Raw genomic sequence first — 14,131 nt, forward strand, 5'->3', positions numbered from 1 at the left:
TGTCGCGCGTTTGCTTCGGGAGTGTCGTTCAAGTAAATGGGCTAAAAGGGCTGTCTAATTAGTTCTACGCGCGATCGTAGTATATTTCGGTTATTCGCGAGTGTCCTGTGCAACGAGAGGAGGAGGAGGCCTGGGAAAGGCATTGGGCCCCGGCAGAGCAACTTTGGGGTGAGTATTATTATTTGCATAGAATTATTAGTTTTCTTTCTATTCAATTTTTCCTTGATAAATTATAAAGAATATAACATCACGTAAAGTTTTACACAACTTTAATTTTATAAACTCTTCTTTTCTTTCGAAAAATATTAATTATACAATGATTATATAAATAATCGAAAAATAAAAATTTTAGACCCGTAACAATTATCTCTCATCTAATATTAATAGTCGCGAGCTCTGTTTTAATTTGAATTCAATTTGTACTTAATGAACACAAGTACAGAGTTGCAAGCCGTTTTTTTTCAATATTAAATGTTTATTTCTGTCGTGGTTTAATTTAGACTTTGCATTTGTTTGTTATAGAATCATCGTAGCGACGTTGCTGAATATCTCTGCCGCTGCGCATCGATCGGTGAGTGATGAATAAACTTTTAAAATTGGAGTAATAGATCTGTGACAAAATTGTACTTCATATATAATGTAGAAATGTTTGCTATAATGCTGCAATAATAAATAACATTTAGATATCATATTTATTTCATGGATCTATTGCTTTAAAGTGGATTGACTAAAACAGATCAGGATTTAACATTTAATCCTGAATGAATGATATACATTAACTTATCATGCATATTTAATTTATTAAATAATTTTTTTCGACGCCGTTGCAGTCTCGGCGAGGGTTAGGTATGTGTTCAACATCATCAAATATAAATTACAAGTATAATAAAAAATATATAATGTATCTTGCACGTATGCGCACAATTAGAAACTGCGCGCCGTTTCGTCTCTGATAAATTCCGTCAAATAACTAAAATAGAATAAAATAAATGCCGATCAACTAAATTTAACTATAAACTTGAAATGTTTTAAACTCCCTTTTAAAATTTTATTTCTTTCTGGGGTAATAACAGCCGCTATAATTAATCATACGAATAGGTAGAAATATTAATATATAGAAATATGTAAAAAATAAATAGGTATTAGAAAATAGATAGAAAACGGATAAGAATACTCTATGTAAATAGATACGAAAAAATTATGTAAATGCTTTTTTTAATTTTATAGAAACAATCTGTGTAATTAAAAATTATATGATTGTTGTTGTTATAATGTTATGTAATTAAAAATTATATACTAATGCCCGATATATTACAGGAAATCAGAACATGATATACGATAATACATCACAATTTATTAAATTAGCGTGTTAAATTTATATACTTTTCACTTTATATTTTCTTAATATTTTAATGTTTGTTCTTAATTTTCTTCTAATTTTGTTTTTAAACTTTTATTCTTTGTTTATATCTTTATTCTTTAATACCAGAATATTTAATACAAATGGTGAATTTTAATATTGTTGTATTTATTTCGTCGCTTTTATGTAATGTGGTGAAAATATATTGTAAAATGTATTGTAAAATATTTTATAATTTGTAATTTATTAATTTTATTTTTAATATTTAATATGAAATAAATTCTAACTTATATAAATTGTAATAAATATATTGTAAAATTATACTGTATTCTTTATGCATTTGCTGTAAATTTATTTTGCTATGTTGTATTATTGAATTATGTAACAAAAAATAACAATAAAATAAAGAAAACACATTTAAAGAAAGAGGACCGTCGACTAAGAATCGACGGGGGTGGTGGAGGGCCTCTACAGGTTGATCCGTTTTTACCGAGTAAAATTTTAATTAGAAATTACATTAAAAACATAATCTTTAGTTAAGAAAATGTTGTCATTTATCCTGTAAAATTTCATTTGGTAAAAACAGATCAAATTTAACCAAAATATATTCAATCACAATAATATACGGTAAAAACAAAACAATTATTTATAAAAAAATTTACATTGCTTGATTTTTACTTGCGATTATCGACGAACAAAAAAATAAAAAATAAAAAATACACATTTAAAGGAAAAAGGACCGCTGATTAAATGTCGGCGGGAGTGCCATACCCATCAATCATATAAAAGATCAATTTTACAACAGTTGCAATAAAGTTGCTTTTTTTGCTGAACGCAGCCATATATTAAATTGTATTATCTCTACGGGTTTTCGTAGACATTGGTTATGTAGTTCAAAGTGCACGTTTTATACACGTTGAGGCGCTAACAGACGGAAACACTTGAGATGACGGAATAATCTCAACTTCTGAACTTCCGACTTCCGAAAGTTCCGAGTTCCGTTTCCGAGTGAGTTCCGAGTTGCTACGTCGAATCGATCGAATGTAGCAGAGTGCAGTCAAATACACAACCAGCAAGTTGTTGACAGCAACGTTAGTATATTTTTTCTGTGCGCAGAGGCCACAACCGAAAATGGATTTATATCTTAAGGGTTCCTTCTTATTATATGTAGCATTATATTAGTGTATGTACAGGGGCCACAACCTGTATGTAGTACAATTAATATAACGCTACATATCACTGATATAAATTTTCAATATATTTGTCACATCAATAACGCCATCTACTAATAAGAAGGGAGTTGACAATGGTACTCAGAGGCGCTCCTCTCGGGCTCTTGATACCCGCTCTGCGGATTCTTTGGGCTCGGGGTCGGGACGCGTCCTTCTCTTGAGTAGACCTGATCGGCGTTCTTTCGATGTGACATTGTGTCTGAGATTAACTCGGACTAAGTACACTAGACCAACGACCCAGTCGGAGCAGGAGTAGTTCATTAGTCTGTGGCTGAACTGCTCTGAGCTCTTATTCTAGGCGTACGTGGCGTCCCTTCGGGGAGAGTGCCGCAATTGCGTCTATACTGCAAGTTGCCCGAAGGAGAGCTAATGTAGTCAGAGAGTAAGCATGTACTCTCGCTCTCCTAAGGAAACGTGCCCTTGCAGCGAAGGTTTAACAGCTGTCCTGGCTTTACGAAGTCCAGTGCGGCGGACTGGTGTTCGTTGTTGGGATTCACAGATCCTAGTGGCCTGAGAACCACGTCGTATGGGTGTCACGGAGGCTGGACGTTCCTTTGGGTAAACTCTTGAGGGGGTATCATTGTCGGGGAGTGATGCGCAATAAAGACCTCTCGTAAGGTCCACTAAGCCTCTCACGACCAAGTCACCCAGCTACCTCCTCGTGGTAACTCCGGTAACGCTCCGATTCGTCGGGCGGCTGAATGCTGTGGTGGCGCTTAAGGGCACTGGGGTTGCGAGTCCCTTTGCCTCTATTATATAAGAGACTAAAACTTATTTCGCCGCGCGCCTTACGTCGTCTCGTGTTTCGCGACTTGCTTTCCCATGCCTCCACACTTCTCGTTCCTGCGATGCCTCTCTCAAGGTATCTATCCGCGTCGAGAGCGTCAAAGCGATCGTCGCAATCATTTTGTCCTTCCCCTTCTTCGATGTCTCTCTCAGGACATCTATCCGCGTCGAGGGCCTCCATCAAGGTGCTCGTCGCAACCAATTACTCTTCCCCCCTTGAAATAAAAAAATAGAAGCATTTTAAATAATTTCACAACAAAGTATTTTGGAAAATCGCGTGTAAATTAACTTAAGAAACTAAAGCTTATCTCGCCGCGCGTCTTACGTCGTCTCGTGTTTCGCGACTTGCTTTCCCATGCCTCCACACTTCTCGTTCCTGCGATGCCTCTCTCAAGGTATCTATCCGCGTCGAGAGCGTCAAAGCGATCGTCGCAATCATTTTGTCCTTCCCCTTCTTCGATGTCTCTCTCAGGACATCTATCCGCGTCGAGGGCCTCCATCAAGGTGCTCGTCGCAACCAATTACTCTTCCCCCCTTGAAATAAAAAAATAGAAGCATTTTAAATAATTTCACAACAAAGTATTTTGGAAAATCGCGTGTAAATTAACTTAAGAAACTAAAGCTTATCTCGCCGCGCGTCTTACGTCGTCTCGTGTTTCGCGACTTGCTTTCCCATGCCTCCACACTTCTCGTTCCTGCGATGCCTCTCTCAAGGTATCTATCCGCGTCGAGAGCGTCAAAGCGATCGTCGCAATCATTTTGTCCTTCCCCTTCTTCGATGTCTCTCTCAGGACATCTATCCGCGTCGAGGGCCTCCATCAAGGTGCTCGTCGCAACCAATTACTCTTCCCCCCTTGAAATAAAAAAATAGAAGCATTTTAAATAATTTCACAACAAAGTATTTTGGAAAATCGCGTGTAAATTAACTTAAGAAACTAAAGCTTATCTCGCCGCGCGTCTTACGTCGTCTCGTGTTTCGCGACTTGCTTTCCCATGCCTCCACACTTCTCGTTCCTGCGATGCCTCTCTCAAGGTATCTATCCGCGTCGAGAGCGTCAAAGCGATCGTCGCAATCATTTTGTCCTTCCCCTTCTTCGATGTCTCTCTCAGGACATCTATCCGCGTCGAGGGCCTCCATCAAGGTGCTCGTCGCAACCAATTACTCTTCCCCCCTTGAAATAAAAAAATAGAAGCATTTTAAATAATTTCACAACAAAGTATTTTGGAAAATCGCGTGTAAATTAACTTAAGAAACTAAAGCTTATCTCGCCGCGCGTCTTACGTCGTCTCGTGTTTCGCGACTTGCTTTCCCATGCCTCCACACTTCTCGTTCCTGCGATGCCTCTCTCAAGGTATCTATCCGCGTCGAGAGCGTCAAAGCGATCGTCGCAATCATTTTGTCCTTCCCCTTCTTCGATGTCTCTCTCAGGACATCTATCCGCGTCGAGGGCCTCCATCAAGGTGCTCGTCGCAACCAATTACTCTTCCCCCCTTGAAATAAAAAAATAGAAGCATTTTAAATAATTTCACAACAAAGTATTTTGGAAAATCGCGTGTAAATTAACTTAAGAAACTAAAGCTTATCTCGCCGCGCGTCTTACGTCGTCTCGTGTTTCGCGACTTGCTTTCCCATGCCTCCACACTTCTCGTTCCTGCGATGCCTCTCTCAAGGTATCTATCCGCGTCGAGAGCGTCAAAGCGATCGTCGCAATCATTTTGTCCTTCCCCTTCTTCGATGTCTCTCTCAGGACATCTATCCGCGTCGAGGGCCTCCATCAAGGTGCTCGTCGCAACCAATTACTCTTCCCCCCTTGAAATAAAAAAATAGAAGCATTTTAAATAATTTCACAACAAAGTATTTTGGAAAATCGCGAGTAAATTAACTTAAGAAACTAAAGCTTATCTCGCCGCGCGTCTTACGTCGTCTCGTGTTTCGCGACTTGCTTTCCCATGCCTCCACACTTCTCGTTCCTGCGATGCCTCTCTCAAGGTATCTATCCGCGTCGAGAGCGTCAAAGCGATCGTCGCAATCATTTTGTCCTTCCCCTTCTTCGATGTCTCTCTCAGGACATCTATCCGCGTCGAGGGCCTCCATCAAGGTGCTCGTCGCAACCAATTACTCTTCCCCCCTTGAAATAAAAAAATAGAAGCATTTTAAATAATTTCACAACAAAGTATTTTGGAAAATCGCGTGTAAATTAACTTAAGAAACTAAAGCTTATCTCGCCGCGCGTCTTACGTCGTCTCGTGTTTCGCGACTTGCTTTCCCATGCCTCCACACTTCTCGTTCCTGCGATGCCTCTCTCAAGGTATCTATCCGCGTCGAGAGCGTCAAAGCGATCGTCGCAATCATTTTGTCCTTCCCCTTCTTCGATGTCTCTCTCAGGACATCTATCCGCGTCGAGGGCCTCCATCAAGGTGCTCGTCGCAACCAATTACTCTTCCCCCCTTGAAATAAAAAAATAGAAGCATTTTAAATAATTTCACAACAAAGTATTTTGGAAAATCGCGAGTAAATTAACTTAAGAAACTAAAGCTTATCTCGCCGCGCGTCTTACGTCGTCTCGTGTTTCGCGACTTGCTTTCCCATGCCTCCACACTTCTCGTTCCTGCGATGCCTCTCTCAAGGTATCTATCCGCGTCGAGAGCGTCAAAGCGATCGTCGCAATCATTTTGTCCTTCCCCTTCTTCGATGTCTCTCTCAGGACATCTATCCGCGTCGAGGGCCTCCATCAAGGTGCTCGTCGCAACCAATTACTCTTCCCCCCTTGAAATAAAAAAATAGAAGCATTTTAAATAATTTCACAACAAAGTATTTTGGAAAATCGCGTGTAAATTAACTTAAGAAACTAAAGCTTATCTCGCCGCGCGTCTTACGTCGTCTCGTGTTTCGCGACTTGCTTTCCCATGCCTCCACACTTCTCGTTCCTGCGATGCCTCTCTCAAGGTATCTATCCGCGTCGAGAGCGTCAAAGCGATCGTCGCAATCATTTTGTCCTTCCCCTTCTTCGATGTCTCTCTCAGGACATCTATCCGCGTCGAGGGCCTCCATCAAGGTGCTCGTCGCAACCAATTACTCTTCCCCCCTTGAAATAAAAAAATAGAAGCATTTTAAATAATTTCACAACAAAGTATTTTGGAAAATCGCGAGTAAATTAACTTAAGAAACTAAAGCTTATCTCGCCGCGCGTCTTACGTCGTCTCGTGTTTCGCGACTTGCTTTCCCATGCCTCCACACTTCTCGTTCCTGCGATGCCTCTCTCAAGGTATCTATCCGCGTCGAGAGCGTCAAAGCGATCGTCGCAATCATTTTGTCCTTCCCCTTCTTCGATGTCTCTCTCAGGACATCTATCCGCGTCGAGGGCCTCCATCAAGGTGCTCGTCGCAACCAATTACTCTTCCCCCCTTGAAATAAAAAAATAGAAGCATTTTAAATAATTTCACAACAAAGTATTTTGGAAAATCGCGAGTAAATTAACTTAAGAAACTAAAGCTTATCTCGCCGCGCGTCTTACGTCGTCTCGTGTTTCGCGACTTGCTTTCCCATGCCTCCACACTTCTCGTTCCTGCGATGCCTCTCTCAAGGTATCTATCCGCGTCGAGAGCGTCAAAGCGATCGTCGCAATCATTTTGTCCTTCCCCTTCTTCGATGTCTCTCTCAGGACATCTATCCGCGTCGAGGGCCTCCATCAAGGTGCTCGTCGCAACCAATTACTCTTCCCCCCTTGAAATAAAAAAATAGAAGCATTTTAAATAATTTCACAACAAAGTATTTTGGAAAATCGCGTGTAAATTAACTTAAGAAACTAAAGCTTATCTCGCCGCGCGTCTTACGTCGTCTCGTGTTTCGCGACTTGCTTTCCCATGCCTCCACACTTCTCGTTCCTGCGATGCCTCTCTCAAGGTATCTATCCGCGTCGAGAGCGTCAAAGCGATCGTCGCAATCATTTTGTCCTTCCCCTTCTTCGATGTCTCTCTCAGGACATCTATCCGCGTCGAGGGCCTCCATCAAGGTGCTCGTCGCAACCAATTACTCTTCCCCCCTTGAAATAAAAAAATAGAAGCATTTTAAATAATTTCACAACAAAGTATTTTGGAAAATCGCGAGTAAATTAACTTAAGAAACTAAAGCTTATCTCGCCGCGCGTCTTACGTCGTCTCGTGTTTCGCGACTTGCTTTCCCATGCCTCCACACTTCTCGTTCCTGCGATGCCTCTCTCAAGGTATCTATCCGCGTCGAGAGCGTCAAAGCGATCGTCGCAATCATTTTGTCCTTCCCCTTCTTCGATGTCTCTCTCAGGACATCTATCCGCGTCGAGGGCCTCCATCAAGGTGCTCGTCGCAACCAATTACTCTTCCCCCCTTGAAATAAAAAAATAGAAGCATTTTAAATAATTTCACAACAAAGTATTTTGGAAAATCGCGAGTAAATTAACTTAAGAAACTAAAGCTTATCTCGCCGCGCGTCTTACGTCGTCTCGTGTTTCGCGACTTGCTTTCCCATGCCTCCACACTTCTCGTTCCTGCGATGCCTCTCTCAAGGTATCTATCCGCGTCGAGAGCGTCAAAGCGATCGTCGCAATCATTTTGTCCTTCCCCTTCTTCGATGTCTCTCTCAGGACATCTATCCGCGTCGAGGGCCTCCATCAAGGTGCTCGTCGCAACCAATTACTCTTCCCCCCCTTGAAATAAAAAATAGAAGCATTTTAAATAATTTCACAACAAAGTATTTTGGAAAATCGCGTGTAAATTAACTTAAGAAACTAAAGCTTATCTCGCCGCGCGTCTTACGTCGTCTCGTGTTTCGCGACTTGCTTTCCCATGCCTCCACACTTCTCGTTCCTGCGATGCCTCTCTCAAGGTATCTATCCGCGTCGAGAGCGTCAAAGCGATCGTCGCAATCATTTTGTCCTTCCCCTTCTTCGATGTCTCTCTCAGGACATCTATCCGCGTCGAGGGCCTCCATCAAGGTGCTCGTCGCAACCAATTACTCTTCCCCCCTTGAAATAAAAAAATAGAAGCATTTTAAATAATTTCACAACAAAGTATTTTGGAAAATCGCGTGTAAATTAACTTAAGAAACTAAAGCTTATCTCGCCGCGCGTCTTACGTCGTCTCGTGTTTCGCGACTTGCTTTCCCATGCCTCCACACTTCTCGTTCCTGCGATGCCTCTCTCAAGGTATCTATCCGCGTCGAGAGCGTCACAGCGATCGTCGCAATCATTTTGTCCTTCCCCTTCTTCGATGTCTCTCTCAGGACATCTATCCGCGTCGAGGGCCTCCATCAAGGTGCTCGTCGCAACCAATTACTCTTCCCCCCTTGAAATAAAAAAATAGAAGCATTTTAAATAATTTCACAACAAAGTATTTTGGAAAATCGCGAGTAAATTAACTTAAGAAACTAAAGCTTATCTCGCCGCGCGTCTTACGTCGTCTCGTGTTTCGCGACTTGCTTTCCCATGCCTCCACACTTCTCGTTTCCTGCGATGCCTCTCTCAAGGTATCTATCCGCGTCGAGAGCGTCAAAGCGATCGTCGCAATCATTTTGTCCTTCCCCTTCTTCGATGTCTCTCTCAGGACATCTATCCGCGTCGAGGGCCCTCCATCAAGGTGCTCGTCGCAACCAATTACTCTTCCCCCCTTGAAATAAAAAAATAGAAGCATTTAAATAATTCACAACAAGTATTTTGGAAAATCGCGATGTAAATTAACTTAAGAAACTAAAGCTTATCTCGCCGCGCGTCTTACGTCGTCTCGTGTTTCGCGACTTGCTTTCCCATGCCTCCACACTTCTCGTTCCTGCGATGCCTCTCTCAAGGTATCTATCCGCGTCGAGAGCGTCAAAGCGATCGTCGCAATCATTTTGTCCTTCCCCTTCTCTCGATGTCTCTCTCAGGACATCTATCCGCGTCGAGGGCCTCCATCAAGGTGCTCGTCGCAACCAATTACTCTTCCCCCCTTGAAATAAAAAATAGAAGCATTTTAAATAATTTCACAACAAAGTATTTTGGAAAATCGCGAGTAAATTAACTTAAGAAACTAAAGCTTATCTCGCCGCGCGTCTTACGTCGTCTCGTGTTTCGCGACTTGCTTTCCCATGCCTCCACACTTCTCGTTCCTGCGATGCCTCTCTCAAGGTATCTATCCGCGTCGAGAGCGTCAAAGCGATCGTCGCAATCATTTTGTCCTTCCCCTTCTTCGATGTCTCTCTCAGGACATCTATCCGCGTCGAGGGCCCTCCATCAAGGTGCTCGTCGCAACCAATTACTCTTCCCCCCTTGAAATAAAAAAATAGAAGCATTTTAAATAATTTCACAACAAAGTATTTTGGAAAATCGCGAGTAAATTAACTTAAGAAACTAAAGCTTATCTCGCCGCGCGTCTTACGTCGTCTCGTGTTTCGCGACTTGCTTTCCCATGCCTCCACACTTCTCGTTCCTTGCGATGCCTCTCTCAAGGTATCTATCCGCGTCGAGAGCGTCAAAGCGATCGTCGCAATCATTTTGTCCCTTCCCCCTCTTCGATGTCTCTCTCAGGACATCTATCCGCGTCGAGGGCCTCCATCAAGGTGCTCGTCGCAACCCAATTACTCTTCCCCCTTGAAATAAAAACATAGAAGCATTTTAAATAATTTCACAACAAAGTATTTTGGAAAATCGCGTGTAAATTAACTTAAGAAACTAAAGCTTATCTCGCCGCGCGTCTTACGTCGTCTCGTGTTTCGCGACTTGCTTTCCCATGCCTCCACACTTCTCGTTCCTGCGATGCCTCTCTCAAGGTATCTATCCGCGTCGAGAGCGTCAAAGCGATCGTCGCAATCATTTTGTCCTTCCCCTTCTTCGATGTCTCTCTCAGGACATCTATCCGCGTCGAGGGCCTCCATCAAGGTGCTCGTCGCAACCCAATTACTCTTCCCCCTTGAAATAAAAATAGAAGCATTTTTAATAATTTCACAACAAAGTATTTTGGAAAATCGCGAGTAAATTAACTTAAGAAACTAAAGCTTATCTCGCCGCGCGTCTTACGTCGTCTCGTGTTTCGCGACTTGCTTTCCCATGCCTCCCACACTTCTCGTTCCTGCGATGCCTCTCTCAAGGTATCTATCCGCGTCGAGAGCGTCAAAGCGATCGTCGCAATCATTTTGTCCTTCCCCTTCTCGATGTCTCTCTCAGGACATCTATCCGCGTCGAGGGCCTCCATCAAGGTGCTCGTCGCAACCAATTACTCTTCCCCCCTTGAAATAAAAAATAGAAGCATTTTAAATAATTTCACAACAAAGTATTTTGGAAAATCGCGAGTAAATTAACTTAAGAAACTAAAGCTTATCTCGCCGCGCGTCTTACGTCGTCTCGTGTTTCGCGACTTGCTTTCCCATGCCTCCACACTTCTCGTTCCTGCGATGCCTCTCTCAAGGTATCTATCCGCGTCGAGAGCGTCAAAGCGATCGTCGCAATCATTTTGTCCTTCCCCTTCTTCGATGTCTCTCTCAGGACATCTATCCGCGTCGAGGGCCTCCATCAAGGTTGCTCGTCGCAAACCAATACTCTTCCCCCCTTGAAATAAAAAAATAGAAGCATTTTAAATAATTTCACAACAAAGTATTTTGGAAAATCGCGTGTAAATTAACTTAAGAAACTAAACGCTTATCTCGCCGCGCGTCCTCTACGTCGTCTCGTGTTTCGCGACCTTGCTTTCCCATGCCTCCCACACTTCTGTCCTGCGATGCCTCTCTAAAGGTATCTATCCGCGTCGAGAGCGTCAAAGCGATCGTCGCAATCATTTTGTCCTTCCCCTTCTTCGATTGTCTCTCTCAGGACATCTATCCGCGTCGAGGCCTCATCAAGGTGTCGTCGCAACCAATTACTCTCCCCCCTTGAAATAAAAAAAATAGAAGCATTTTAAATAATCTTCACAACCAAAGGATTTTGGAAAAATCGCGTGTAATTACTTAAGAAACTAAAGCCTTATCTCGCCGCGCGTCTTACGTCGTCTCGTGTTTCGCGACTTGCTTTCCCATGCCTCCACACTTCTCGTTCATGCGATGCCCTCTCTCAAGGTATCTATCCGCGTCGAGAGCGTCAAAGCGATCGTCGCAATCATTTTGTCCTTCCCCCTTCTTCGATGTCTCTCTCAGGACATCTATCCGCGTCGAGGGCCTCCATCAAGGTGCTCGTCGCAACCCCAATTACTCTTCCCCCCTTGAAATAAAAAAATAGAAAGCATTTTAAATAATTTCACAACAAAGTATTTTGGAAAATCGCGAGTAAATTAACTTAAGAAACTAAAGCTTATCTCGCCGCGCGTCTTACGTCGTCTCGTGTTTCGCGACTTGCTTTCCATGCCTCCACACTTCTCGTTCCTGCGATGCCTCTCTCAAGGTATCTATCCGCGTCGAGAGCGTCAAAGCGATCGTCGCAATCATTTTGTCCTTCCCCTTCTTCGATGTCTCTCTCAGGACATCTATCGCGTCGAGGGCCTCCATCAAGGTGCTCGTCGCAACCAATTACTCTCCCCCCTTGAAATAAAAAAATAGAAGCATTTTAAATAATTTCACAACAAAGTATTTTGGAAAATCGCGAGTAAATTAACTTAAGAAACTAAAGCTTATCTCGCCGCGCGTCTTACGTCGTCTCGTGTTTCGCGACTGCTTTCCATGCCTCCACACTTCTCGTTCCTGCGATGCCTCTCTCAAGGTATCTATCCGCGTCGAGAGCGTCAAAGCGATCGTCGCAATCATTTTGTCCTTCCCTTCTTCGATGTCTCTCTCAGGACATCTATCCGCGTCGAGGGCCTCCATCAAGGTGCTCGTCGCAACCAATTACTCTTCCCCCTTGAAATAAAAATAGAAGCATTTTAAATTAATTTCACAACAAAGTATTTGGAAAATCGCGAGTAAATTAACTTAAGAAACTAAAGCTTATCTCGCCGCGCGTCTTACGTCGTCTCGTGTTTCGCGACTTGCTTTCCCATGCCTCCACACTTCTCGTTCCTGCGATGCCTCTCTCAAGGTATCATCCGCGTCGAGAGCGTCAAAGCGATCGTCGCAATCATTTTGTCCTTCCCCTTCTTCGATGTCTCTCTCAGGACATCTATCCGCGTCGAGGGCCTCCATCAAGGTGCTCGTCGCAACCAATTACTCTTCCCCCCTTGAAATAAAAAAATAGAAGCATTTTAAATAATTTCACAACAAAAAGTATTTTGGAAAATCGCGAGTAAATTAACTTAAGAAACTAAAGCTTATCTCGCCGCGCGTCTTACGTCGTCTCGTGTTTCGCGACTTGCTTTCCCATGCCTCCACACTTCTCGTTCCTGCGATGCCTCTCTCAAGGTATCTATCCGCGTCGAGAGCGTCAAAGCGATCGTCGCAATCATTTTGTCCTTCCCCTTCTTCGATGTCTCTCTCAGGACATCTATCCGCGTCGAGGGCCTCCATCAAGGTGCTCGTCGCAACCAATTACTCTTCCCCCTTGAAATAAAAAAATAGAAGCATTTTAAATAATTTCACAACAAAGTATTTTGGAAAATCGCGAGTAAATTAACTTAAGAAACTAAAGCTTATCTCGCCGCGCGTCTTACGTCGTCTCGTGTTTCGCGACTTGCTTTCCCATGCCTCCACACTTCTCGTTCCTGCGATGCCTCTCTCAAGGTATCTATCCGCGTCGAGAGCGTCAAAGCGATCGTCGCAATCATTTTGTCCTTCCCCTTCTTCGATGTCTCTCTCAGGACATCTATCCGCGTCGAGGGCCTCCATCAAGGTGCTCGTCGCAACCAATTACTCTTCCCCCCTTGAAATAAAAAAATAGAAGCATTTTAAATAATTTCACAACAAAGTATTTTGGAAAATCGCGAGTAAATTAACTTAAGAAACTAAAGCTTATCTCGCCGCGCGTCTTACGTCGTCTCGTGTTTCGCGACTTGCTTTCCCATGCCTCCACACTTCTCGTTCTGCGATGCCTCTCTCAAGGTATCTATCCGCGTCGAGAGCGTCAAAGCGATCGTCGCAATCATGTTGTCCTTTCCCTTCTTCGATGTCTCTCTCAGGACATCTATCCGCGTCGAGGGCCTCCATCAAGGTGCTCGTCGCAACCAATTACTCTTCCCCCTTGAAATAAAAAAATAGAAGCATTTTAAATAATTCACAACAAAGTATTTTGGAAAATCGCGAGTAAATTAACTTAAGAAACTAAAGCTTATCTCGCCGCGCGTCTTACGTCGTCTCGTGTTTCGCGACTTGCTTTCCCATGCCTCCACACTTCTCGTTCCTGCGATGCCTCTCTCAAGGTATCTATCCGCGTCGAGAGCGTCAAAGCGATCGTCGCAATCATTTTGTCCTTCCCCTTCTTCGATGTCTCTCTCAGGACATCTATCCGCGTCGAGGGCCTCCATCAAGGTGCTCGTCGCAACCAATTACTCTTCCCCCTTGAAAAAAAAAAATAGAAGCATTTTAAATAATTCACAACAAAGTAGTATTTGGAAAATCGCGAGTAAATTAACTTAAGAAACTAAAGCTTATCTCGCCGCGCGTCTTTACGTCGTCTCGTGTTTCGCGACTTGCTTTCCCATGCCTCCACACTTCTCGTCCTGCGATGCCTCTCTCAAGGTATCTATCCGCGTCGAGAGCGTCAAAGCGATCGTCGCAATCATTTTGTCCTTCCCTTCTTCGTGTCTCTCTCAGGACATCTATCCGCGTCGAGGGCCTCCATCAAGGTGCTCGTCGCAACCAATTACTCTTCCCCCCTTGAAATAAAAAAAA

The 14,131-nt window shown here is 43.4% G+C and overlaps 1 long non-coding RNA gene across 1 annotated transcript; it reads left to right on the forward strand.

The window, feature by feature from the left end:
• Positions 1-87: 87 nt before the first annotated feature.
• Positions 88-899, forward strand: LOC118645967. Its single transcript, XR_004963599.1, has 2 exons — positions 88-168; positions 523-899. It is a non-coding gene; the product is annotated as an uncharacterized LOC118645967 (long non-coding RNA).
• Positions 900-14,131: the final 13,232 nt, after the last annotated feature.

The sequence above is a fragment of the Monomorium pharaonis genome, chromosome 6 (assembly GCF_013373865.1).
Source record: "Monomorium pharaonis isolate MP-MQ-018 chromosome 6, ASM1337386v2, whole genome shotgun sequence".
Classification (NCBI taxonomy): domain Eukaryota; kingdom Metazoa; phylum Arthropoda; class Insecta; order Hymenoptera; family Formicidae; genus Monomorium; species Monomorium pharaonis.